This window comes from Periophthalmus magnuspinnatus, chromosome 18 (assembly GCF_009829125.3).
Source record: "Periophthalmus magnuspinnatus isolate fPerMag1 chromosome 18, fPerMag1.2.pri, whole genome shotgun sequence".
Classification (NCBI taxonomy): domain Eukaryota; kingdom Metazoa; phylum Chordata; class Actinopteri; order Gobiiformes; family Gobiidae; genus Periophthalmus; species Periophthalmus magnuspinnatus.
The window spans coordinates 25,955,796-25,983,730 of record NC_047143.1 but is presented as its reverse complement, the minus strand read 5'-3'; the positions used below and the strand labels follow the sequence as shown (position 1 = coordinate 25,983,730).

Genomic DNA, 27,935 nt, shown 5'->3' with positions numbered 1-27,935 from the left:
CGACACGAGCAGGTGGGATCACCGGAGAGAGGCGCTGAATGATGAGGTCATGAGCTGCACAACGACGGAAAGTGTGAACCCAAGGACAATAAAAACAGACGAAAATAGAATGTAGAGAGGCGACGGCGTGCTGCTGTGAGGCCGAACCGCCGGGAAACGAACGCGTAAGACACGTTTGTTTTGATCGGTTAGGGTTGTTTTCCGATACTGTGAGTACTCAGACCGACTCACCGATCCGATACCGCTCTTTATTTTCAGAATGAGGAGCTGTAAACGCGAGCGCTGACGCTGTTGACGGTTATGGCTAATGCTAACGCTAACGCTCAGAAGTTTAAATGCAGACGGTGGCTCTGCGGACACTTGAAACACGCTAATAATGATGGAAAATACGTTTGTGTTAGCTCTGTGTTAGCGTCATTTAGCCTTCGGAGTGGACACTGAACTTGGTAAAATAACTACGGAGCAGTTGGCGACAGCGCTAACACGGAGACAGCGCTAACATGGCGACAGCGCTAACACGGCGACAGCGCTAACACGGCGACAGCGCTAACACGGTGGATGAGTTCAAACAGTATACTAACCAGGCCCGTCAACAGAAATTTGAGGGCCCAGGGCAAGAAGTGTCCCACATGGGCCCCCTGTAATAAAAATGAATCGGACGGGGGTTCAATTCTGGGCCCCTAAGACCCTGGGGCCCGGGACAACAGACCCCTTTGTCCCCCCTCTTGACTTTTTTGATCGTAGCTTCTACTCAAAGGCCACAATGTTGGAGATTTGATATTAGCGTTGGTTCTTTTTCACCTTCAATTCCACATTTTTTACATCTGTTTTTTCAAGATTTTGTCACTGTCAAATGACAATTACGGTTTGAGCATCAAACTCTGCGTAGTTTTGATCAGCAGTGACAGAAGTTTTCATTACTTAATAAAAAAAATCGATACTGGAGCAAAAAAAATCTCAAAAGTAAAAACATGGGAAAAAAGTCAAGTACTTTACGTTTAAAAATGTACTTAAAAGTATTAGTAAATGACAGCGTTAGCACGGCAACAGCGCTAACACGGCGACAGCGCTAACACGGCGACAGCGCTAACACGGCGACAGCGTAAACACGGCGACAGCGCTAACACGGCGACAGCGTAAACACAGGCTTTGTTCACTCTTCATGATCGAGACATGATCTGATTTCTGGAATTGTCTGATTATTTAAAGTCTCGTAAACACTTCCATCTGGTGTGAGTAATCTGAGTACTCTGAGTAATCTGAGTACTCTGAGTAATCTGAGTACTCTGGTCACACCTGTGCTGCTTTTGACGAGGGAATAATGGAAAAAAGAGGCTGATGTGGCAAAGACAAAAATACAAGAAGAAAAGTGAAACTGACAAACTGATTCTGCTCATGTGACACCACGAGAATCAGAGATGAGAATCAGGAGAATCAGGAGAAAAGGAATCACACAATTAGGAATCAGAAGAATTAGAAACAGGAGAAGAATCAGAAGAAGTTCCAGGCGTCAGAAGGACATTCACTCGTAGAACCTGAGCTTCATGGCTGATCTTTATTATCGCCTCTTTATTCTTCCAGTCTTTTTCAGTCTTTCATTTCACTCTTTTTTTCCTCCGTGTCGTCAGAAGCTGCACGTTGATGGACTGATCCAAAACATAATTAACACGATTAACGAGTTTACGACAAACAAACTAAGACGCCTAAAACACGGGCGTTTTCGCCGCCGAGTAAACGAACGGTGAAAAAATTGTACCTGTTTCCACGGCAACGGGACGACAACCCCCCGAGCTTTGATTGACAGGTGTATGAGCCGTGTGCGCGGAGCTTTGAGATTTGTGTGTTTCATCGTGTCGTGTGTTTTGTGTGTGTTTTGTGTGTGTTTTTGCCTTTTTGCCGAGCGTCTCCGAGTCTAAACGAGACGACGCACTTTCCTCACGTTTAACACTCGTCGAGGCAAAACTTTCGTTTCTCTGGGAAACTTCAACATCAAGAAATACAAATGTTATTTTTAAACTCGTGCAAATGTTTTTAGTGCCGCTGTTACTGATCACTTCTTTATTTATTTTTCTTTATTTATCCAACGACAGAACTTGGGACGTCCTGTTTAAAATGCAACAAAAGCAGAAAAACGCACAAAATAAACGAGTAAACGAGTCCATATCAAACGTTAAAAACAGGAGCAGGTTTTTCGTGTAAAACTTCTTTACCAGATTATTAAAGTGCGACTGCGTCACCAACGTGTCCAGTTTGGCTTTTTCTTGAAGTGTTTTCCTTTTTCTTTCCGTCCGTCTCGTCCTTGGCCGTCATTTCATCTGGTGTTAAATGTTCCCGTGTTTTTTATTATACTTTGAAAAGGTTTTATTTTGGACACATTTAGTTTCAACAAACAAAAACAGCGGGGAAAAAAACGATTGATTCATTTTCTTTTGAACAAAATTCAGCACAAATTTGTATCAAAGTCAACACAAACTAAAAAAACTTTATTCGATCTCAAAACCTGTGAAATACTTTGACTTTTTTATTCAATTCAATTATTTTTTTTATTTGCCGTATTTTACTGAAGCTGCTCAAAGTGCTTCACAAACAACAACTCTTTAAACGAGTACTTTAATACTTCAGGAGATACTTTAATACTTGTTTTTTTTTTTTTTTTTCCAGGGGATACTTTTACTTTATTTGATTCATTTTTTTTTTTTTTTTTTTTTTTTTGGCATATTTATCAAAGTACTTAACAAAAACAACAACAACAACTCTAAGTGCATTTTTAAACAAGTACTTTAATACTTCAGCAGATACTTTAATACTTTTTCTTTTTTTCAACGGATACTTTTACTTTTGTATTCGATTCAGTCCAATTTTTAAACAATTTGACACATTTAAAATACAACTTCAGCTGCTCAAAGTACTTCTAGGTACATTTTTAAACAAATACTGTAATACTTATGTAGATGTTTTTTTTGTTTTTTTTTCATGAGATACTTTTACTCGAGTACTTCTTTGCTCTGGTGTGGTAGTTATTTTGGTACAAGTGTGACGTGCGTCTGTCCACAGGGGGCGCCATCAGCTCCACGGCGCTTTGTTGTGACGTTGTAGATGAATATTCAGTTTATATTTGTCTTTTCTTTATCATAAATCTGTGTTTTTGACGTGTTTTTAACGTGTTTTTAACGTGTGTTTAACGTGTATTCGCGCTGACTGAACATTTTAACGCGTCGGGGATCGTCTCCTGAAATGGTGTCACATATAAATATAATATAAACTCTCCGGGTCTGAGGTGTGAAGTGGCTCTTTATGAACTCATTTACTTTAATTAGAGGCTTTTCCCATTGGCCTCACTCTTTTAAATGTGTACTTCCTGGTGTCAGTGCAGTACTTGTACGTGTTTATGTCCAAATGAGGTGATTTCAGACTTTATCTTGTAGGTGGAATATGGAAATCGTCACAATAAGATGATATTTGTGCAGTTTTTGCTTTGTACAAAAACCTGTCTGTAAATGTTTTGATTGTTCTCGAGTGTCGCTCAAAAAGTGTCGGTTCAATTTACCTCAAAAGTACAAAAATCACTTGTGTAGAACTTTACGGTTTATTTAATCGACTCGTTTTGCAGCGTTTTAAACTGTGGCTGGTGTTTGTGTTTACGATTATGTCATAACCACAGACTGTTTATATAAATGGACGTTGCTAACCTGTTAGCCGCCGCGTTACAAACAGGAAGTGATCACCGGTGCACTTCCTGCTCCATCGACTCTGGTTCCAGTTCACTTTACATTGAAAAACTGTGCCCCCTCTCTGTGTAACTGCTGCAGGAGCGATGCAGTAGGAGTAGTAATTGTTGTAGTAGCAGTAATAATGGTAGCTATAGTAGTAGCAGTAGTAGTTGCTGTAGTAGTGTCAGTAGCAGTGGCTCTAGTAGTGGTAGTAGTACGAGTAGTAGTGGCAGTAGCTGTAGTGGCTATAGTGTCAGTAGCAGTACCTGTTGTTGTTGTAGTAGTAGCAGTAGTAGCTGTGGCTGTAGTAGCAGTATCATTCATTGCCGTAGTAGTAACAGTTGTAGATTTAGCAGTAGCATTACCTGTAGTAGTAGTAGCAATAGTTGTAGTAGCAGTACCTGCTGTAGTAGTAGCTGTTGTAGTGACTGTAGCAGTAGTAGTGGTTGTAGTAGTAGCTGTGGCTGTAGTAGCAGCATCTGTAGCAGTATCTGTAGTAGCAGTATTTGTAGTAGTGGCTGTAGTAGCAGTAGTAGTCGTAGCAGTAGCAGTATATGTAGCATTACTTGTAGTAGTAGTAGCAGTAGCTGTACCTGTACTAGCAGCACAACCTGTAGTTGACATTTGGTTGAGTCGGCGCAGTACCTCGGGCGCAGTACCCCGGCGCAGTACCCCGGGTGCAGTACCCCGGGTGCAGTACCCCGGGTGCAGTACCCCGGGCGCAGTACCCCGGGCGCAGTACCCCGGGCGCAGTACCCCGCCTCAGTACCTCGGCCGGTCTGGGGCTCTGAGGCTGTGAAACCTGCGTCTGGGAAATTGGGCGGGAAAAATCGCTGAAGCTGCAAAAAAAACTGGTCCAAGTTCAACATTGAGAGAGAATCAAAGGCAGAGATGTAGAGTCGGGATTTTATTATCCAGAGTGAAACAAGAGCCAAGAAAAGATGAGCAGGAAAAAGGACTGAGACAAAAGAAACGGATCAGTGACAAATGTAAAATGGAGGACACACAGCGGCTTTGTCTGAAATGTGCCAGAAGAAAAACTGGAGCTGGGCAGGTTTGTTTTTTTTGACGATACATAAAGTTAGAATATGGAGTTTATCGTCTATAAAAAGTGTCAAAGCTTCAAACTAAAGAACAGAAAGAGCCACATTTAACACGACGGTTAGATTTATGTTTGTTTAGTGTCACAAATAAAACTGTTGTCTATTTCCAGGACGTTTGTGTCTTTGTTTTGTCTTTATGGATGAAAAATCTGATCTGTATCGATTCAATCCTAAACATTTTGTGATTATTCATTTGTTCCTCGTTTATCTGTTCCACTCACTGTTTCTCCTTTTTTTTCTTTTCTGGTTCTCTTCTACAGTTTTTTTCTCTTTTGTCTCGATTTCTCTCTCTCTCTTCCTCTGTCTTGGTGTCTGTCCCTTTCTTTCTTTCCGTCTCGTTCTTGGTCTCTCCCTCTCTGTCTCGCTCTCTTTCTTTCTCTCTCTCTCCCTCTCTTGGTCGGTCTCTCTTCTTCCCCCGTCTCTCTCGGTCTCTCTCTGTCCACCTCTGTTCTTACTTTTTTTCCCCTCTCTCTCTGACTTTCTCCCTCTCTCTCTGACTTTCTCCCTCTTTCTCTTCTCTTTCTCTCTCTCTCTGCCTCTGACTCTATGTCCCTCTTTCTCCTAATCTGTTTTTTTGTCTTTGTTTCTGACCCTTTCTCTTATTTTCTCTGTCTCTTTGTCTCACTCTGACTTTATCCCTCTTTCTCTTCTCTTTCTCTGACTCTATGTCCCTCTTTCTCCTAATCTGTTTTTTGTTTTCTCTGTCTCTTTGTCTCTCTCTGACTCTTTCTCCCTCTTTCTCTTAATCTCTCTCTTTTGGTCCCTCCTTCTCTCTCCTGGTCTCCCTCTCTCTCTCTTTTGGTCTCTCTGTCTCTTTCTCCCTCTCTCTTAGTCGCTCTCTCTCCCTCGGTCTCGTTCTCTGTCTTTGTCTGACTCTTTCTCTTAATCTCTCTCTCTTTTGGTCCCTCTCTTCCCGGTCTCTTTCTCTCTCTCTCTCTGTCTCTTTGTCTCTCTCTGTTTCTCTTTGTCTCTGACTCTTTCTCTTAGTCTCTCTCTCTCTTTGTCTCTCTTTGTCCCTCTTTCTCTCTCTCTTATTTGGTCCCTCTGTCTTTTTCTCCCTCTTTCTTGTAGTCTCTCTCGGTCTCTTAGTCTCTGACTCTTTCTCTTATTCTCTCTCTCTTTTGGTCCCTCTCTCCCTGTCTCTTTCTCCCTCTCTCTGTCTCTGACTATTTCTCTTGGTCTCTCTCTCTCTGTCTTTGTCTCTCTCTCTCTCTCTCTCGGTCCCCCTCTGTCTTTTTCTCCCTCTCTCTTGTAGGCTCTCTCAGTCTCTGTCTCTTTCTCTTAATCTCTCTCTTGCTCCCTTAGTCTCTCTCTCTCTTGGTCTCTTTGTCTCTCTTTGCCCCTAACGCTTTCTCTCAGTCTCCCTCTCTCTTTTGGTCCCTCTCTCTTTTTCTCCCTTGCTCTCTTAGTCTCTCTCTCTCAGTCTTTGTCTCTCTTTGCCCATAACACTTTCTCTTAGTCTCCCACTCTCTTTTGGTCCCTCTCTCTCTTTTAATTCACCTCATGTCTCACGCCCCCCGTAGACTCCCCTCGTTTGTCAAACTCTCCGTTCATTAATGCCATCCCCTGTTCGGTCCCGTCTTCTTCCTTTGTGGCTCTTTCTGTTCCTGATGAAGATGGAGCGCGGTCATTTTAGACTAATTAACTGTGGCCCAAATAGAAGAACGTCCAGGTGCGGCGGGCGAGATAGCTCCGACCGGGCCGCGTTTACGAACACGTTTATACAACAAAAGAGGTACAGTCGTCAGCCGCCGCTCGCCGCAGGACGATCTGACCCATTTAGGACGCGGTCTACTTCTCCCCAAGATGCTCTGTCGTATCGTAACCACGGCAACACCCAATAAAACTGAGCGGGCGGAGTGACGGATACAGACGCGCGGGACACACACTCAAAGAAACGGCGTAAATTATTTAAAGACGACGTCGTAAAGCGAAACTGCAGCGTTCTCGTCCATATTCTTCATTACGATGTGTCCTCCGCAAGTAATGACCCAGTCCGCGGTTTGAGGCGTTGTTTAAAAAGTAAAAAGGACAAAAGTCGATGCTCGCGCGCGTCTGATGGATCGGGCTGACGCTGCTGCAGATTAGCGATAGCGACTCTACTTCCTGTGTCGTTTATCTCTTATCTCTTCTACGACTTAAACGCATTTATCTGAACGACTGCGCCACATTTAACGCCGAAGTGCAATTCCCTGATCTCTGGTGTCTCGGAGCGAGTCGTTTTAGTGTCGTCGGTGCGTTAGCTTTGTTAGCTCGCAATTTTTTATAGCGAAAGCTGGAAGTTTAAATCTGTGGACCGGACAAATCGTTGGAGGAGTGAGTCCAGTTGACAGATTTGAACTTTGTTTTATAGATCAGACCTGGACGACTGAGGATTTACACAGATCTCACAACGTTTAGCTTGTGGTGTGCCGTCTCTTCGCCGCCATAATCCCGCTGCGGTTTTTATGCTAGGAGATTTAAAATATCGCCTGATTCTCCTCGTCTGATTCTCGTTTTTTAGTGTTTTGAAATGTGTTTTCCTGTACATTTACTTTTATTTGGCAGTATTCTGAATATTTACTTTCCTAAATACATGACGGTTATTTTCGTCTTCAAACTGCGTGCTTCTTTTTCCGAATAACAAACTTTACAGTTGAATAAATACGTGTTAGATCAGTTTAATGCCATATTTGGAACATTGCAAAGCTGTAACATTTCCAGGGAAACGAGCAGATGTCCGACCTTCCACCAAAAGTTAAACGCACCTTTACTGATTTTCCTATTTTATACATTCATGTTTTGAGTGTATTTGCTCAAAAAATATATAATAAAGTAATTAAATGAATTGATTGGTACTATAGCAACAATATTATCATGAAGAATAAATGGACGCACGGCGATATCAAAGTTTATTTCATCATCAAACTCTGCGTAAGTGGCGTTTGAACTTAAACTTAACCACACGACGGAACCAGAAGTGTTTAATTTAAGAAAACGAAATAAATCCCAAACCGTGAAAGTGTCGTTTTGTCGCGGCTTCGGACCAAAACAGTTCGTCTAAACCTCGACAGCGTCCACACAGTTTCCAAATCCCGAGAGACAGAAGGTCAATGACATCACCACAGGTCGCTCGGTGGAGGCGCTCGTCGTAAACAAAGCGTCGGCGCTCGTGTAAATCTGCCGAACCGTTACAGCTGCGATTAGCGTAAGTAAACCCTGAAAACACGAGCTGGTGATTTATACTGCAGTTTGTGTAATACTCGCGCCATTTTACGCTATTAATTCAATCCATACTTGTCGCCAACGCCGGGCCCTCGCCCCAGAACGAGTCGAACGTGACATTTAATCGTTAATCTCACGCCGCGCCACGTTTGTCATTTGCGTACACCGGGCGGAGCTAGTTTTTTGCTAAATAACACGCGGGGCTTAATTTAGAAGACTGAAAGGATGAAGGTTTTCAATACGACATCGATTTTCCGTGGAGACGCATCACCATTTTCCAAAGTGGGGCATTATTCTTGTTCATGTGGGTTAAAAGCAGTATTAGATATCTTTTGTAGCCTGCCAAGAAAAACACTATTGGCAACAAAAAGATGGAATGAGAACGCTTCAAATTGTGGCTTTGATCCAAAATTTCGTCTCGTCCTCAGAAAACCTGTTCAGACGAGTCGTATCGAGGCTTTACAGACGGCTGCGTTTGAACCTGGCTCAATATCCGTGTTTATGGCGTCGACTTGTTAAACACCTGGTTGGTTCTGATTTTATTTGCTGTACGTTAAATTAGCTAAATACCGTTGGCTCGTATTTGTACTTTTTTTTAGCGTATCAGCTACCGGCCCTTCGCTGTACACCAGACGTCGTGTCTCTGAGGTGTTTGCCTTCGTTTCTAGAATCGTTTGGATCATTTCCGAGCTGGAATTGACGGATCTCTACTGAACAAAAAGGTAGATGTGAAATTGAAAACTACCACTTCGTGACATCACAAGGTGGAACGGAGCGTTTCGGGCTGTGGAGTGTTACTCAAACGTGCGTGAATGAAACAAAACAGGTCAGCTCCAGGTCTGTTTTTGAGGAGGAAACGACATAACTAAGGCTGGGTATACGCAGCGATACGATACATATCTCGATTCAAGACGATATATTTCAAATCAATTCGATACTGTTCAGTGAAAAATCCAGGCGATCGTGTTTAAATCAGCGGCGTCAAACTCATTTTCACCGAGAGCCACATCAACAAAATGGCTGCTCTCGAAGAACCTGATGTAACTGTAAGATAAACGTCACTACATTTTAATCTTGTTAATTAACCGTTTCTATATTTATTACTTATTCAAGTTAGAAATATTGCATCTGGATTTGCATAGATATGAAAAAATGTCTGTAACTGTGTCTCTAATGTTGAACTGACATTTTAAGACAGTCGTACCTTTTAATTTACTTTGTCACGGCCACATAAAATGACATGGCGGGCCGCATTTGACCCACGGGCCTTGAGTTTGACACGTGCTCTAAATGATCAACCCCATGTTCACAAAAAATCAACATCAATGGTGCATTTATCTGACGTTTACTAAAGATGGATGAACATGACGGAGTGCGTTTTCTTTCGTGCTTTTTGCGAACTACAAAAACACATCAGACTGTTTGATTGGTCAGTTTAATTCATCCACAGTTTGTACGAGCTCCACATTTACATAAACACAGAGACATGTGCAGTTTAATGTCTCTGAAGGATCAAACATATCGAATAAAACACAAATATGAGGCTAAAAGACTCAGTTAAACCTAAACTAATATGAAATAAACCTGTTTTAATCATCAAAACAGTGAAGCAAATGTCAAATATTCTGCATAAATGAGTTTCTTTCGTCTAAACAAGCCACACAATTGCGCTGTGACGGAATAATTTGGTAAAATATACAAAAAAATATCTATACAGCACCCCATGATATGATATTTAGATATTTTTGCACATCCTTAATCATAACGTCTCACAAGAGTCAATTTGATGTAATATCGGACCTTTACGTGGGAAGACCCTGCACGAAATTACTCCCCCGTTTTCTTATCAAGATTGTATTAAAAAACAGGCTATGGACGAGTTTATACGAGATTCAAATGACATGATCAGGGAGAATAATCTAGATTCAGCCTGAGGTTATTGGCAGAGCTTATCGGCCATCGGGTTGGTCTGGAGTCTTACAAATGGACATCGTGATGGAAAAACCCGTATCAGTGGATCTGTAATAGTGAAGCCTGAGCCCGTCATGATAATCAGTCTTAGTTCAGTTTGTTTGATGGAACACGCATTTTTAGGGACTTTTTCTTGGTGCCAGTCGGGAACTTTTTGGTATTTTTCTGGTTTTACAATAAGATTTGAGTTTTAGAGGTTGAACAAACACTTTCTGTGACTCGTTATAGACATAAAACTAACAACCAAAGTGTTTAATTCTGCCGTTTACTTATTAGAGTTCATGTTTTTGAGCCATATTGTTTATTTAGAATTGTTTATTTAGAGATAATTTTACTTGAGTTTGTCGTGTCAGTGGCATAAATCGGGTTCAATATCGTTTATCGTTTATATTTTCTTCAGAGATACATCAAAATTGTAAATGTATGATAGTTTCAGGCCTGGTCAGCTCTGTGTTTAAACCGTATGATTTAAAACTAACACTTTGTGAATAATTATGTTTTGTAAATGTGGATTTATGCTCTGTTATGTAAAGGCCTTATCCTATTGACCTAATTTGTTGAGTTTAATGTAATGGCACCATTTTGGATATCTTGAGTAAAGAGAATTATGTTTTTATTACACAAAAAAGTTCTGTTAATGGCTTTTCATATAAATATCTGCAGATACTTTTATTGGACTTTATTGGCTTTTCATTGCATTATTAAATTTAGCCATGTAAGCCGCTTTGAAGATCAGAGTAACTGGACTGTACCACCTGAAATACTTTTGTCCCTAGTTTGAATTTACTTTAATCTCGTTACTTTAGTTTCTGTTAATCCTTTGCCTGAATGTGCTGGAATTGGATTGTCAAAAAGTTGTTATCCTGATCGACTCTTGGAATTAGCGATTCATTTAGTCGGACATGAGCGATTGTTTACCCGCTTTACACGTTTCAGTTACTTATTTAAAAGCGTCACGTGATGGTGTAGTGATAGCAAAGTGTACTCATGCTGCTTTACTTACTTTTACAGTCAACGTAGCAGAAACGTGCGCCCTCTAGCGTCTGACGCCTTCTCCGGGACCGCATCCCAGGTGTGCGATAAGCTGTATGCTCCCTCGTCCCGGTTCATGCTCCTTGGACCTCGTTCGCGGACTTCCGTAGCCTCTCAGATCCAGCGCTGGTGTTTATTTCCTTCAGCACAGATTTCCCTGGCCTTGTTTCCAGTCCAAGATGTGGTTTTGTCAGATTTTCTTCTTTTCTTTGCTTCTTTTATTGCTCTCGTTTGTTTGCTAGTGTGTCTTTTTCTGTTCTCCAAATGATCTTCCCGCTTCCCCTGCGTATGTTTAACTTCACGATCGACATCTCTACATTACACTACATTTTTCTTCTGGTTTTATTGGTAAAGTCCTGAAACTAGACGCTCATTAGACGTATCGATACTGAAAAAAAGCTGAACCTTTCCTGATTAGCTTTAAGGTCATTATCAAGTCTTACAGTTCTGATCTACTCTAAATTGTTTTGGTTTTTTAAAAAATACGTTGGCTCCGTCCCGGTTAAGACCTAATCTACAGTCCACGCCGGTTTGGATTTCATTATCTGCTCTTCAGTTCAATTTACCTGCTGCTTAGAAAGTAGCGCTGCCTATATTAGCCGAAGATGATACTCCGAATACCAAATATTTGCTAATTGGATTATTGTGAAAAGTTTTTAAAATGACCGTTCATGGAGCTAAGTTTTGGATGGAGCCTTTCCCCCCGTCGCACACACGGATCCAAAGAGCAAAATTACATCACGTTACAATCAAAGACACACACACACACGCAAGCTAGCTGCACTCCGCCACCCCGCAGCTAGCCAGGCGGCGCGAGCAGGAAAGATCGTTTACAGCTAAATTATGGACAATTTGAACCTTGCGAGGAGAAGTTCAAAGGCAGGTCTGGAGTTGAATGCAGAGGCGGGAGACGGAATAGACAGAATTACACCTCCCAGACAAAATATATCTCGCCCTGATCCGACGGCGTCTCGTGTTGTGTCGGATGCGTCGACGGGGGTTTGTTCGCGAGCGCCTCCATTGTGTAAAGCGGGAAGACGGATGAATATGGATTTGAATAATGCTCCCGTGCGAGGCTTTATCCCAGTGTGTAAGTGCCTCCGGAAATCATTTCTCAAACTGGAGGTGTCGGCATAATAGTGTGAAAGCTGAGGACAAGTGTGTACAGTAAGCAAAAAAAAACGAGTATGCAAAGTGGCGAAAAACAACTATTCAGCGTAACGTAAATGTAATTGGAATTTTATCTGAATGTCAACCGTGTACTTTGCAATGCCTTGTACTTTTACGGTGTTTTTCATGTTTTTTTTCCCTTCAAATGCCGTGCCAAGTCTAAGTTCTTCATAAAACATCTTGTCCTTGACCGCTCAATCTGCGCCGACGCCAACGACACTACACGCCTATTACCGCGACGAGTCTTAAAGAGGTAGGAGGCGCTAGTGAGAGGGTTGTGTTTGGCGCGCTGACAAAATGGCATCTCTCGAATCGGTCAAAGTCAAGTGTCCGAACGATCAAAGGAGCGAGAGGGAAAGTGGTGAGGTAAGAAAGTGAGGTGTAGTGAAGGAGCGAACGGCGAACGCCAACCTCAATGTGCTCATAAGCTGTGTTTAAATGGACGTAGCTAACACGCTAACCGCCCCGTTGTCTCTGTAACTGCTGGTCTTAAATGTTCGTGTTAACCCGCTCTACGTGATCCTGAGGTTTTTATTTCCCGAACATATGAACGTTAAAAACAGACAAATCAGGCGTCTTCTTTCCCCGAGGTCGTTCCCGTTAGCGTTAGCAACAGGTTTGATTGAAAGGGAGATGCCTTCAACTGCAGGATTAGCTTTTTTGGTTGATTTCCGCGGTCGGAATTCCCCAAAAATTCGCCAGTCACCTCGAAAACTGTGAGCTTCATTTGACTGGAGCCGAACGCTACGGGTGACGTCCATGTTTTGTGCTTTAGAACATACCGGTACTTTCCGACTACAAATACTACAACTTTTGGTTCTTGCTTACGTGGTATCCGCTCTTGCTGTTTTATGAGTTAATCAGGTTGTACTTTTTAAGCCAGATGCCCTTCTGATCTTCATTGCGCCATTAGATCTTACTTTTTGATGCGTGAGCAAACTTTGTACATTCTGTAGTTTTGCGAGATTTCTTTAAACCTTATTTGTTCTTGCTAGTTTTGCCAGTATTTCAGTGGAATTTGTATCGCGGGATTTCATGTTTTTGATTTCCTTTCTCTAATTGTTTTATTTTATCAAGCTGTTAAATATAAAAAGCCTAAGCACCACTTCAGTTCAGTGCCATTTTAACATTTAAAGAGATCACCAGTGGAGCAGTCTTCAAATTTAAAGACCATCAAAGTTTATAGTTGCTAATTCTGTTAGCGCTTAGTAGCTAGTTTGGTATTCAGTTTGTTCTGTTGGCTGCCTGATATTTGTTTTTTTTTTTGTTGTTTGGAGGGAAAAAGCTTAAATGAACAAATCCGCACTTGTTTTTTATAGTATTTAAAGTCATTTTTGAGGGAAAACTTTCAAATCACCAAGTAGTACTGACAAAAAACAAGAATAACTGGCTATTCAGGCTGTCGAAAGTATCAAAAATCAGATGCTAATCGCTACTAAAACTAGTCTCGAAACTCGATTTTGATTTGAAGAAGTATTGATACTGCAAAAACACAAAAATAAACAGTTTTATCTTGATCATGACCTTTATCAGAACTAGCATACGTTAGGCTAATGTTGTTTTGAGTTGATCTTTGTTGGTCTTTTTGAGTATTTTTTTCATTATTGTGGAATCAAAATCGATATCGAGCATCAAGTCTTTTTCCCAGTATTGAAATAGTTTGAAATTTCGGTAATTCACATACTCACTAAAATATGATTTGTACTAAAATTTAATTGGTTTATTTCTGTCGCACATTTAAAACAACTTCAGCTACTCAAATGTACAGATAACACGATGGGAAAAGAACAGTAAAACACCTGTATATCCCGTCGAAAAAGTGTTAAATACCAGGGAGGAGAGGTGGGTTTTCAGTCTAGTCTTAAAAACTGAGAGAATTTGACAGGCAGAGGGCGCTGTTCCATTGTTTGTTGAGTCAAGACGACCAAGTTTAGTTTAGTTTAGTAGTTTACGTTGTGCTGTTGTCAAAAGAAGTAATTGTAAACCTACTGATCTATTACCACCAGTGAAAAATCCCTAAGTGGGCGTGGCTTAAGCGCTGTATCAAATATGACACTGACTAATATCCCGCATAGCTTTCCTGTCTTTTCCGCTAACATGCTAGCACGTTACAGTTAATAAGGACAGGGCCAAAGCTAATCAAGTCGCCTTTGAAAACGCGACACAATTACTTCACACGTTGTCCGCACCTCAGAGCAGGTAATGACGGAGACTCGGCGGCGGCGGCGTATGAAGGGAGCAGATTGGGAGGAGGACCTGGGCGGACGTGTTCATTAAGACTCAGAAAGATGAAGGGGAAAGGCAGAGGGGAGGTTGAGGACGCCACGGATGGGAGAGGAGATGGAGAGAAGAAGACGAATGCGACGCAGAAGTGCAGGTGACAAAGACGCGACGGATGACGGAAAGAGAGGAAGAGCGAAGGCTGGAGAGACGAGTCGGCCACCTCCGTAGTTTTGCGCCGAAGTGATTTATACAAACGGTAAAACAGATTTGTACATGGCCATCAATAAATAAACCGTACGGAATCTATGCAGTGTGTGGGACTGGACAAAATATCTTGTTGGAAATGGTAAAAGCCAAATGTCAAATCTGTCAACTGGACAAAAAGTCGTAGGAGTGAAGATGTTTGGCTGCTCGTCCAAGACACTTCTTCAGTTCTGGTCAGATTCCTGCTGGACACTGCCTTATATCTGTCTGAAGGAGGCGCTAACGACACTCGAAACACCTTTTGTTTACAGCCTCTAAAGCACATGTGTCAAACTCAAGGCCCGGGAGCCAAATGCGGCCCGCCACGTCATTTTATGTGGCTGCACGAAGATAAATTAAAAGGCATGACTGTCATTTTAAAATAAGTCGATGCTGCTTTAATGTTTGCACTGACAATAAACTAATGATTTTCCCAGAGAAATATTTGCAAATGATCATCACAAAATGTTCATGAAGAGGAAAATTGTCGGCGTGGCAGGAAGAAAAGTGAAGGTGAATACAAGTTTGTGCTTTGAGGAGAAAAACCTGTGTGTTTTTTGTGTTATGAGGCGGAGTCGGTACAATCTACATCGACATTTTGACACCAAACACGGAGCTAAGTATGAAAAAGTGAGTCTGCAAGAAAAACAACAAATTGTCCAATAATTAAAAGGCTGTAAAAGACCGTATTTGAAGCAGAGCTGAAGGTTCTGACCAGATACACACTTTAAAAAATGTCAGTTTATCACAGAAACCGTTATTTAACAAGTTAAAAAGGTAATTACATTTATTTTACATGACATTCGGTTACATTTAGTGACATTTACTCTGCCACAGTCACATCTGGCCCTCGATGGCGGCCATTTTGCTGATGTGGCCCTCGGTGAAAATGAGTTTGACACCCCTGCACTAATGAGTGATTTCACACCTATTAGCATCCTGGCTAGCCCTATTGTTTTCTTTGTTTCCTTTGTTTCCTTTGGGTCTGAGGATGGAGTTGTAGATGGGGAATAGATGATTTTGAAAGCCCCCATTTCTGTTCAAAGATGGATTGTCTTTCCTAACAAAAATAGCTTCTTTTAACTCCCCTCCCAAACCATTTCTTTTTCTTTTTTCTTTTTTTTGGCTAAAACGTGTACTTTACTATCTTCAAAGGAGCGGTTAGTAGCTTTGGGATTGAGATGAACAGCAGACTGGTGTCCCGAGCAGCTCTCACGACGGTGTTAGTCCACAGACATCTTATTGTAAGTCGAGAAAACCAGGATCCTCCCACCGAAGAACTGTTGTGGAAAAATACTCTTTGTAGGAATTAAGGAATGTTGAAGCAGAGATGAAGAACACAAAATGGGTCCAACAGAACAACCAACATCATCTCCCCCAAAGTCAGACCCGGACGCGTACAAATCAGGAAGTTTAAATAGTCTGAGATGAACAGAGGATATACATTTCTAAGTAAGAATATGATAAATCCGACTCAGGTGTGGTCAGACGTGCTCCAGGTGACTCGCGGTGCCCCCTAGTGGTTCCTTGTGGCATTTATGAGCCGCATCTATGTTCAAATACATTACAAAACGCATCTCGACAAGATTAACAAACCAAAAGAGAACAAAAGAGTTTACGCGAAAGGTTCTCCAAAGACTATCGAACCAAATGAGTTTTAATTTCAAGACCAGGATAAAATAATCACACAGTTTATTAATTTTACAGTCTGCTGAAACAGAATTGGACGTCTTCATTGGAAAATAGCGATGGATAAAACCACTTAACAGCTGTTCCTCAGTTCCTCCTTTTTAGATTCGATATCACGCGCACTCGTTCCACAGCAAACGACGCACTTCCTGATGTAACTCATTTACCCCACACGTTTTTATACATATGAACTTTCACGTTGCTTCAGACGTCACAGACCAACCTCCTCCTGTCTCTCTAAAGCAAAACAGTGGAGCTTATATTTTTTATTTTTGCGAAACGACAGCAAAGTTAATCTTCGTTGCATCTGCTGCTTCACTGGTCTAAAAAGGTACGACTTATAGAAATGGACTTGGTAATCAGACAAATACAATAAATGGATTTTCTCAAGCTGCTTGTTGTCTACACTCTGGAGACGAGAGGTGGAGGAACGGACGGAGGTGAAGAAAAGGGAGGACTGAGTCAGCTAAGGACGGAGGAAAGAGGAGTATGGCCTTAGGGAGGAGCGAAGGATGAGAGGAGACGAGGGAGCTCTGATAGTGGACTGCTTGTGCTTGTGTGTCAGAGGATGTGCAATAAGCCTGAGGTGGCATCCCATCAGGGTCGACTGGTTCAAACTGCACTTCAAAGTGGAAGAAATATGGTGCGCTGTCCCTGGGATTAGAGCGAAGGAAGAAGAAGAGGAGGAAGAGGAGGAGGAGGAACGGCAAGCCAAGACACGGACTCTCAAACCTGATGATCGATGTAAAGATTGTGCGTTGAAAAGCTGATTAAAACCAAATCTACTATATCATCATTTATACCATATGTGTCAAACGCAAGGCCCACGGGTCAAATTTGGCCCTCCAGATCATTTTATCTGGCCGTCGACATTGTAAATTAAAAGGTTTGATGGTCTTAAAATGTCAGTTTACCAGGAGATACACAGTTACACAGCCGTATTTTACGTCTAGACAAATTCATATGCAGTATTTGTAACTTGAATAAGTAATAAACACAGAAAGTTAATTAACAAGTAGCAAAAAAGTAAGAAGAGCAGCCATTTTGGTGAGAATATGTTTGCTACGCCTGATTTATACTGTCAAATGTTAAAGCAACACTGCGTAACATTCTCAAGGTGGCACGTCAACAGCATTAATCTATGGAACTCAGAACATTGTCCACGGAAAACAGTAGCTCAGTTGGTTGCGTTTGTCCATTGATCCGAAGGTCGCCGGTTCAAATCCCGCTCTCGACATAAACGTCATCGGTTGCGCGGTCAGATCCAGGTTGGCGGTGTGATTCCAGCTCCTACAAATGGATTTTACTGTTGTGTCCTTGGGCAAGAGAAACGGAAAAGCACATTGAGAGCCTTGAAGTTGGAAAAACACGATATGAAAATGTGACCCGTGAGTGTTTACAATGTTTCCGTGGAGACGAGAAGGTCACTGTTTCACGTAAAGAAGACTCAGGTTGTTGCTGTTCTACTTCTTTCAGTGGAAAATTTAAAAAAAAGAAGTGTTTTTGGCTAAAAAAGTGACACAGCTGGGCTTTATTGTTATTGTGAAGCCGCTGTAGATTAGTCGTTTTCGGGCAGAATGAGCAGCAATATTTAGAATAGATTTTTTTTCTGATTACGCCATTTTTGTGACTGATTGGAGCATTAATCGTAATCATGTTTCTAATTCAGCTCATTGGACGGCCCCGTCACAAAGGCCTGGTGTCTCTCCGAGGTCAAATCTCTAATGATTCTTGAGTAAAAATGCGACGCACTTTTGGCACAGTTACAGAAGACCGAGAACGACAGAGCTGTTCTGTTCTGAAGATAAAGAGGTTCATCTAAAGCCAGTCGCAAAACCGGTGGAGCAGAGAGAGCAGAGTGAGTAATGAGCAGTAAGTTTAGAGTAGTTTAACAAGAAGGAAGAAGTCTCAAAGTTTCTCAAAGTAAAAAGACTAAACAAATGACTCCAGGAATGAAAACTGTTTTTAAAAAAATCTGTCAATATGTGTTTAGGTTCCATTTGGTGCAGTGTATTTACGGCAGGGCTGGACCGAACCTGAGCCAGGACCCAAGCAGGACCGGACCCCAACGAGGGACCCGACCTCACTAGGACCAAACTACACTAGGACCCAACTAGAACCAACCTGACCTTAGTAAGACCTGACCCCACTAGGACCCGACCTTAGTAGGACCTGACCACACTAGGACCTGACTCCACTAGGACCTGACCTTAATAGGACCTGACCTTAGTAGGACCCAACCTTAGTAGGACCTGACCCCACTAGGACCTCATCTTAGTAGGACCTGACCTCACTCGGACCTGACCCCACTAGGACCTGACCTCACTAGGACCTGACCTCACTAGGACCTGACCTCACTTGGACCTGACCTCACTTGGACCTGACCTCACTAGGACCCAACTAGGACCTGACCTCACTAGGACCTGACCTCACTTGGACCAAACTACAATAGGATCCAACTAGAACCCCAACCTGACCTTAGTAAGACCTGACCCCACTAGGACCCGACCTTAGTAGGACCTGACCTTAGTATGACCTGACCTCACTCGGACCTGACCCCACTAGGACCTGACCCCACTAGGACCTGACCTTAGTAGGACCCGACTCCACTAGGACCTGACCTTAATAGGACCTGACCTCACTCGGACCTGACCTCACTATAGGAACTGGCTCTAAACCAACTCTAACTTAAGAAGAAATAAGTTCTAATCCAATGCTCTTATAATAAGTTCAAAGCAGCCACCACAGTCTTTAAACCCTTTTTGTTTTTGAGAGGAGCTCCGTGTCGTTTGGTCAGTCTGTTTAGTATCGTGGGTAAAACAATGGAAAACATGTAAAACAACTGCGCCGCAAACAACGCTCCAGGCTGTTCTGATCTCCTCAGCCTAAATCTGCAGAGTTTGTGTGTTGAACATGTGTAAATGAAACAAAACACAACTCCAGGTGTGTGTGTGACGAGGAAACAACATTCTATAGATGAGAGAAAAGTGTAATATGGGCCTTTTAAGAGTAAATCAGTATAATAGTCATCAATAAAAGCCGTATTTGACATGTCTACTTCGTATCTTGGGACAGATAGAGATACGTCAGGTTTATGAAAATGCTTCTGTCTTCTTCAGTGATGTCATTTTGAAGTAAAAGTATTATAGTCCCAGTCGTCTCTGCAGATGTCAGTGGAGCGTGTCACACAGATGGGATAAGTCTATCTGTATGTGACAAATCTGCGCCCCGTGACAACAACAACGCCATCCCGAGTCAAACGGAGCCATTTTGAGACGTCCGTAAGCAGCTTCCTGTCTCCGCTGACACGTGACGCGGCTCAAACGGCAGAACGCGCTCGGATCGGATCGCTCTGGAAGTCTGAGGCTCTCCCCGGTCGCTCCCGTCCCCGTGACGCACGCCTCTCCCCGGGCTTTACTCGCGATTCCACCTCCTTTTGAAGCACAATCCTCTGGTTCTCACATCAGTCTTTGATTCAACTCAGTGGAGAAGAAGAGGCTTAGAGGTAATCCTAACGGGATTACTGGACGGACCGTATGGAAATTACAGTTTAATTTATCATTTGGGTCATGCTAATTCATGCAAATTGCCGCTTTATTAATTCCAACCGTGGTTTTATACATTAAGTTATACGGAGGAACTATGGTAATGGAGGACAGGCCGGATCATGTGTGTTCTACTGTAACTGGAGAGACTCGGGGGGGGCCGTGCCGTAGGCCTGACTCATAAGTAAATGTCGTCTCCACGGAAACGACGTAACATTTTTCCAGCTGTCTACACACGAGCCCATGCATCAGGTAAAGTCCACGATGACGTTTTTCCTCACGTCTTGTGCCGGGATGGATGAAGTACTACATTTTGTCCCGTAAAAGTACACAGACAGAGGAAAAAATACTAAAGTAAAAGTATCACATTAAAAAAAAACTACTTGGGTGTTTATGTACCTGCTTAAAAATGGACTTTAAGAGTAAAATGCAAAAGTATTTCACACATTACTGATTAAAATGAGACGTATTCAGGCCAACAGTAACAATACGAGTCAATTTTTTGTATTTTTCTTATGAATTTTGTAGTAAAACCCCAAAGTAAAATGCGTCAACTGGACAAAAAGTTGTAGGAGTGAAGATGTTTTGCTGCTCGTCCAACCCGCTTCTTCAGTTCTGGTCAGATTCCTGCTGGACACTGCCTTATATCTGTCTGAAGGAGGCGCTAACGACACTAAAACTGTAAACTGCTATTGTTTAGTTTCTGTATGTAAGCTAGGTCTGTTGAGCTTCACTAAGTGTGCACTGTGCCTGTGTTACGATTACGAATTTTGTCTTTTTGTTTTGCTCAAAGCTTGAACTTGAAAACTTTATTCAGGATGTTTCCACGAACACGGTAAAAAATAACCCCTCAAATCATACGAAAAGTACTTTTTACTTTTCAGTCCTGTTCATAAATGTAGTGGAGTAGTAAGTACAGATACTGCTCTCAAATGTACTGAAGTAGAACAGTACAGAGGCCTAAATGTTCGACTTTAGTGCAGTACTTTTCTACTTTCCACAGCTGGTGTCGTGTCAAACCTCGTATACATCAGTGCGCCTTTGTACTCGCTGAACATATTGTGTACAGAGTTTTAAATAGTTTTTAAAAATGCGGCTGACTGGACACTTTGCTGCACAGGAGCCCCACTCCGACCTCGCAAACATCATTTGAACGTTACTCTCCCGACAAAAGCACAGGGTCTTCGAGTTCGTTTGATCAAAATAAAATTACCGTGAACAAAACAAGTGAAGTTTTTTAATTTAGAAAGAACAAACGGAGCAGCTCTGGAAATCTACATCCACAATTAGAACTTTTTAATTCGAACGGGCCGAGGGATTTCAATAGTAATCACAGAGAGGTGAAAAAGTACTCTGAGCCGTGAAAACACAAGGTCGCAACACAAATATATCCGCACAGAGTTATCGACCACAGCGCGACCTTTGCCCCCTCGTGATCGGCTCTGGGGTTTTTTGAGTCGTTGTAAAAATACGCTTTAGTCTTATTATAAACGATGGTACAGAGTATAATCCCTCATCAGTGAAGGGTTCAGCTGTGGTCTGGAGTCTGGACATTTTTACAATCTAGATCACATGTGTCAAACTCAAGGCCCGGGGGCCAAATGCGGCCCGCCACATCATCTGTATGTGGTCGCGAGAAGACAAATTAAAAGGCATGACTGTCATTTTAAAATAAGTCTGTGCTGCTTTAATGTTTAAACAAATAAACTAATGAGATTTTCCCAGAGAAATATTTGCAAATAATCACAAAATGTTCACGAAGAGGAAAATTGTCGACATGGAAGGAAATTAGAAAGAAGAAAAGTGAAGGTGAATACAAGTTTGTGCTTTGAGGAGAAAAACCTGTGTGTTTTTTGTGTTATGAGGCGGAGTCGGTACAATCTACGTCGACATTTTGACACCAAACACGGAGCTAAGTATGAAAGAGTCTGCAAGAAAAACAACAAATTGTCCAATAATTAAAAGGCTGTAAAAGGCTGAATTTGAAGCAGAGCTGAAGGTTCTGACCAGATACACACTTTTAAAAATGTCAGTTTATCACAGAAATTTAACATTTAACATCTATTTAACAAGTTAAAAAGGTATTTATTTTTATTTTACATGACATTCGGTTACATTTAGTGACATTTACTCTGCCGCACAGTCACATCTGGCCCTCGATGGCGGCCATTTTGCTGATGTGGCCCTCGGTGAAAATGAGTTGGACGCCGCTGCTCTAGATTTAAAGACTAGCATGAAAGCTAACGTTTCTCATGCCAATAATCGCTGTTTTCACCTGTAGGACACGCCCACTGTGACGTACGCACTTCGTTCTTCAGTTTTATTTTCTTAATCTGTCATTTTTGTAGAAATAAAAGAGAAAGTTAGTGGATTTGTTTCTTTTATTAAGTCGTTTTAGATGAATATTGTGATTTAAAATGTGTAAATTATAACAGAATGATCCACGAGTGTCAGATTAAACACAGAGCTGGTTTATGAGCTTAAGCAGGATTCATCGCTCACTCTTCATTTCTTTCTGAACTTTAACCTTCATTATGAACCTGACAGTGAAGCTGCGCCGCTGTGACACTCAGTCCTTATCATCTGCCCCAGAGGGTATAATACTCCCTACGATGAAGTACTTTGACAGTCGTAAAGAGACAAGAATTATATTTTCTGTATTCAAGCCCGGATATGCTTCCATCGTAGGGAGTATTATATCCTCTGATGACACCAACTGATGTGGCGGTGTCTGTGTCACAGCAGTTTAAGAGTCTCTGTGTACAGTAGCACGCTAGCTAGCTCAATGTGCCTCAAAGCTAACAGTCACTTTTATTAAAATAGGAAAATACAAAATAAACAACCAATTAAAATTCATATTAATTAAAGTAAAAGCTGCCTAATTATTTTTATTTGTAGAATGCTTCAGTTTGTGGTGTTTTAATGTTTATTATGCCTTAAAATTAGCGTTAGCGTTGTGTTGTGCTTAAAACATGTGACAGTGAGACCTGCAGCTCCCTGACCCCCTAACCTCTGACCCTTGACCCCTAACCCACCTGCAGCTCCTTGTCTACTGCCTGATCTTTAAACATTCATTCATTTCCTCAGATGAAACTGGACAGGAAGTGACGCTAACAGGAAGTAGTGAGGCTAACAGGAGGTAGTGAGGCTAACGGGAAGTAGTGAGGCTAACGGGAGGTAGTGAGGCTAACGGGAGGTAGTGAGGCTAACAATGCGGTTGAGGTTGAGTCCATTTCCCATCAAACACCTGACCCAGAGTCGGTGAATTACGTTTAGTGAAGTCTGAACAATATTATGACGCCTTTTGTTTCACACAGAGCCTCAAATTACTCCTCAGCTTCAGTCTTTTCAGATTCGTGGCAATTAAAGACTCAATTCATTTGTTGGTCATAAAACTGTTCAAAAGCAAATGAACGAGAGAGAGAGAGAGAGAGAGAGAGAGAACTGTGACGGCGGTGATTAAAACTCCAACACGCCTCTCGCTCATTACACACAGCAGACACCTCTCTCTCCTCCTCTCTCCCTTTCTTTCTCTTATCAGTCCCTTTCTTTCTCCCTCTCTTCCTCTTATTGTCCCTTCTCTGTTGTTCTTTCTCTTTCTCCCTCTTATAGTTACCTTTTTCTCTCTCCCTCTTTTCTTATTGTCCCCTTTCTCTCTCCCTCTATTCTTGTCTTTCCCTTCCTCTTTCTCCTTCTCTTATCATTCTTTCGCCCTCTTTGTTCCCTTTCTCTTTCTCCCTCTCTACCTCTCTTCTTATTGTCCCCTTTCTCTCTTTCTCCCTCTATTCTTCTCATCATTCTTTCTCCTCATCGTTCTTTCTTTCTCCCTCTTATTGTTCTTTCTCTTTCTCCCTCTCTCCTTCTCAGTCTTTATCTCTTTCTCCCTCTCTTCTTATTGTTCTTTCTCCCTCCCTCCATTCTCATTATTCTTTCTCTCTCTCCCTCTCTTCTTATCGTTCCTCCTCTCTCTCTCCCTCTCTCCTCTCATTCTCCCCCCCTCTTCTTCTCATTCTTCCTCCTCTCCCTCTCTTCTCATTCTTCATCTCTCTCTTCTCTCTCTCGTCTCATTCCTCCTCTCTCTCCCTTTCTCCCTCCCTCTCTCCTTCTCCTTCCTCCTCTTCCCCCTCTCCCTCTCTTCTTCTCTTTCTTCCCCCTCTCCATCTCTCCTCTCATTCTTCCCCCTCTCTCCTTCTCGTTCCTCCTCTTTTCTCTCTCCTCTCATTCTTCCCCCTCTCCCTCTCTCCCTCTCGTTCCTCCTCTCTCTCTTCCTCTCTCTCCCTCTCTCCTCTCATTCTTCCCCCTCTCTCCTTCTCGTTCCTCCTCTCATTCTTCCCCCTCTCCCTCTCTTCTCTCTCTCCCTCTCTTCTCTCTCTCCCTCCCTCCTCTCATTCCTCCTCTCTCTCTTCTGTCTCTCTCTCCCTCTTTCTCATTCTTCCTCCTCTCCCTCTCTCCTCTCTTGCTCCTCCTCTCTCCCTCTCCTCTCTCTATCTCCCTCTCTCCTTCTCGCTCCTCCTCTCTCCCTCTCTTCTTCTCGCTCCTCCTCTCTCCCTCTCCTCTCCCTCTCTCTCTCCTCCCTCTCCCTCCCCTCTCCCTCTCTCCTCTCATTCTTCCCCCTCCCTCTCTCCTCTCATTCTTCCCCCTCCCTCTCTTCTTCTCTCTCTTCTCTCTCTCCCTCTCTCGCTCCTCCTTTCTCCCTCTCCTCTCGCTCTCTTCTTCTCTCCCTCTCCTCTCCCTCCTCTCCTCTCTCTCCCTCCCCTCTCCCTCTCTTCTTCTCTCCTCTCCCTCTCTCTCTCCCTCCCTCTCTTCTTCTCGTTCTTATTCACGTCTGCTCGTCTCAATCACTCTCCTCGCGCTCGGCTGCACAATTATAATCACGTTAAAATGATTTGATGATGTGCACGTCCAAACCCTCGTGCACGCTCACCCCGTCACGTGCGCTGTGCGGCGGCCCCTCGCCTCCTCAAACCCCCTGTGTGTGTGTGTGTGTGTGTGTGTGTGTGTGTGCGTGTGTGTGTGCGTTGTTTCGCTCTGGTCCAAACACGGGGGGTAATGTAACACTTTTCTGCTCCACGTCGCCTCCATTACGCGGCGTTTGCTCAAACACACACTGTCGTTATGGAGATTATTATGGGCTGTCCAGGCGTATCCGCGCAACTCAGCACTATTTTCTCGTCAATGGCGCTTGTCAATTTTATGAAAGCCCCACGCCCCCTCTGTGGAAGCGTAGGACGGATAATGGGAATATTATTAGCCGATAATGGGAGTGGTTAGCTCGGGCGCGTCAGTCGAATCTGTCCAAGTTTGAACAAGAAACGAAAAGCGACGAGGCAAAAACGCAGAGGTGCGGCGAGGGCGAGGGCGGGGTTTATTTGTGGATTTGTTCACGTTATCGTCCACACGGGGAAGTTTGTCGTTTGCGTTCGCTCCATTCTTCAGCCTATAGGGCAAAGTGTCAGGGGGAATGGGGAATAAGAAAATGGCAAAGGAAAAGAGGAAAACAACGCATTTTTGTTCATATTTTGTGTTCAAATCCTCAAAGTATCCACCTTTTTCTCTTTTGTTAGTGCATAATTTCATACATTTTTAATATATTTGATGTTTTTCTTTGGTTTAAAATGTCAAAAGTAGCAAATAAAAGAAAAAAAACATTAAATAAGAGAACGTCTGCGTAATCCCGAGTCGTCCGAGTCTCATTGAACGAGAAAATGTGTCCGAACTTTTAGAAATCGCACCAAAGATGAACCAAATGAGCAAATTTAGCATATTTTGTCTCATTTCTTTTGACTTTGCAATGATGTTACGCAAAAAAAAACAGTGTGTTTCAGGTGCGTCGTCAATTACTTCCACAGGGGCGTGTCTAATTAACTCAAATTTTGTAAATAAACCAATCAGAAGCTTCCAAAGTCATGACATCATCCCACATTGTTTAAAGTCATAGTTACCTTACTGTATGTAAACGCCTAATTTAATAGTAATAAAAAATTGTCTAAAAAATTCTTCTTTCATTATTTCGGTGTTTAGCAAATAGAAATAATTTGCTAATTCTAATTGACCTAAAACAGGAAAAGTTTAGTCTGTTTTTATGTCGGACGTTGAGAAAAAAAAGCACATTTGTCTTTTTATGTAGTGCTTTCAACTGCATTTTAACAGCTGCGTAATATTTTGGAAAACCATTAAAATCCGGTAAAAACTTGTGTCAAACTGAAGCTCCTCGTGTTTCCTCCTGAAACACATCAACACAAGACCTCACGGACTTTTACCGACCTTTGATTACGATCGTAACGTTGTCGATTTTTGGAATTTCAAATGACGTTACACAAATGAGCGCCGTGTTCTTTTGGGGCGTAGCGGCGCTGAAGGTTAAACCACTGCGAGTATCTCATCAGGCGTTTTTTTGTTGGCAGGAAAACACGATTTATCACTTTTACGTGAGAAAATAAATGCGTTTTTATGCTTTGACAATACTTGAGACATCCTGTTGTGTAATACCAGCCCGTTTTCGTTTACCTCGAGCTGAAACTACCTTCACTTTGCTCCATTTTGTGCATTTATCAAATCACGAGAGCGGCGTAAGTGAGTTGTCGTCGCGCGATGTCTCAGAGGAGATAATGCGGGCAGAAGACGGGGCATTTCTCTTTTATAAATATCACATTTCATACAGATTTGTCGGTGCGTTTCAGCTCGCAGGTAGAGGCCCGTGTCATTACTGCGGCCGAACGAGGTGTCGGGTGCGATCGCTCTCTCCAAATGAAAAACGAGAATTTGGGGAAGGTTAAACGGACGCTGGAGTATAAACGCAATATGTGGAGTTGTGTTTTTTTGTTTTTTTTTTATATAAATGCAAAGATATTAGATGTATTAGTCATAAATATCAACGGGCCGTTTGTTGACGAAGTACGAAATAAATTCATTAAGTTGAAATACTCAGGTGTAAAGGAGAGTTTACTGATACTACTGCAGTACTGATATTTAGATTTATTTTCCTCTCTCTTCCTCTCCCCCCCTTTTCCTCACTTCCTCTCTGTTTGTCCCTCTTTCCCCCTCGGCCCCTTTCTCTTTTCCTCCCTCTCTCCTTATCACTCCTTTTCTCTTTCTCCCTCTCTTTTATCATCCCCTTTCTCACTCTTTCTCCCTCTCTTCCTCTTATTGTTCCTTTTCTTTCTCCTTCTCTTCCTTTCATCGTTCTTTCTCTCTCTCCCTCTCCTTATCATTCTTTCTCTCATCGTCTTTCTCTTTCCCCCTCTCATTGTTCTTTCTTTCTCCCTCTCTCCTTATCGCTCCTTTTCCCTTTCTCCCTCTTTTATCACCCTTTTTCTCACTCTTTCTCCCTCTCTTCCTCTTATTCTCTTATTGTTCCCTTTCTCTTTCTCCTTATTGTTCCTTTTCTTTCTTCCTCTCATCATTCCCTTTCTCTTACTCCTCCCTCTCTTCCTTTCATCGTTCTTTCTCTCTCTCCCTCTCGTCGTTCTTTCTCTATCATCTTTCTCTTTCCCCCTCATTGTTCTTTCTTTCTCCCTCTCTTCTTATCATTCTTTTCTCTTTCTCCCTCTTTTATCATCCCCTTTCTCACTCTTTCTCCCTCTCTTCCTCTTATTGTTCCTTTTCTCTTTCTTCTTATTGTTCCTTTTCTTTCTCCCTCTCTTCCTCTCATCATTCCCTTTCTATCTCTTACTCCCCCCCTCTCTTCGTTTCATCGTTCATTCTCTCTCTCCTTATGGTTCTTTCTCTCTCTTATCGTCTTTCTCTTTCCCCCTCTCATTGTTCTTTCTTTCTCCCTCTCTCCTTATCGTTGCCTTTCTCTTTCGCCCCCTTTTTTATCACCCCCTTTCTCACACTTTCTCCCTCTCTTCCTCTTATTCTCTTATTGTTCCCTTTCTTTCTCCTTATTGTTCCTTTTCTCTTTCTCCTTGTTCCCTTTCTTTCTTCCTCTCATCATTCCCTTTCTGTCTCTTACTCCCTCCCTCTCTTCGTTTCATCGTTCATTCTCTGTCTCTCTCCTTATGGTTCTTTCTCTCTTGTCCTTCTTTCTCTTTCCTCCTCTCATT

General features: G+C 42.3%; 1 protein-coding gene across 1 annotated transcript in view; it reads left to right on the top strand.

Moving 5' to 3' along the window:
- The window catches only part of LOC117385935 (pyruvate carboxylase, mitochondrial-like), a 683,990-nt gene that overhangs the window by 114,332 nt on the left and 541,723 nt on the right, over nucleotides 1-27,935 (top strand). The gene's annotated exons all lie outside the window — the stretch shown is intronic.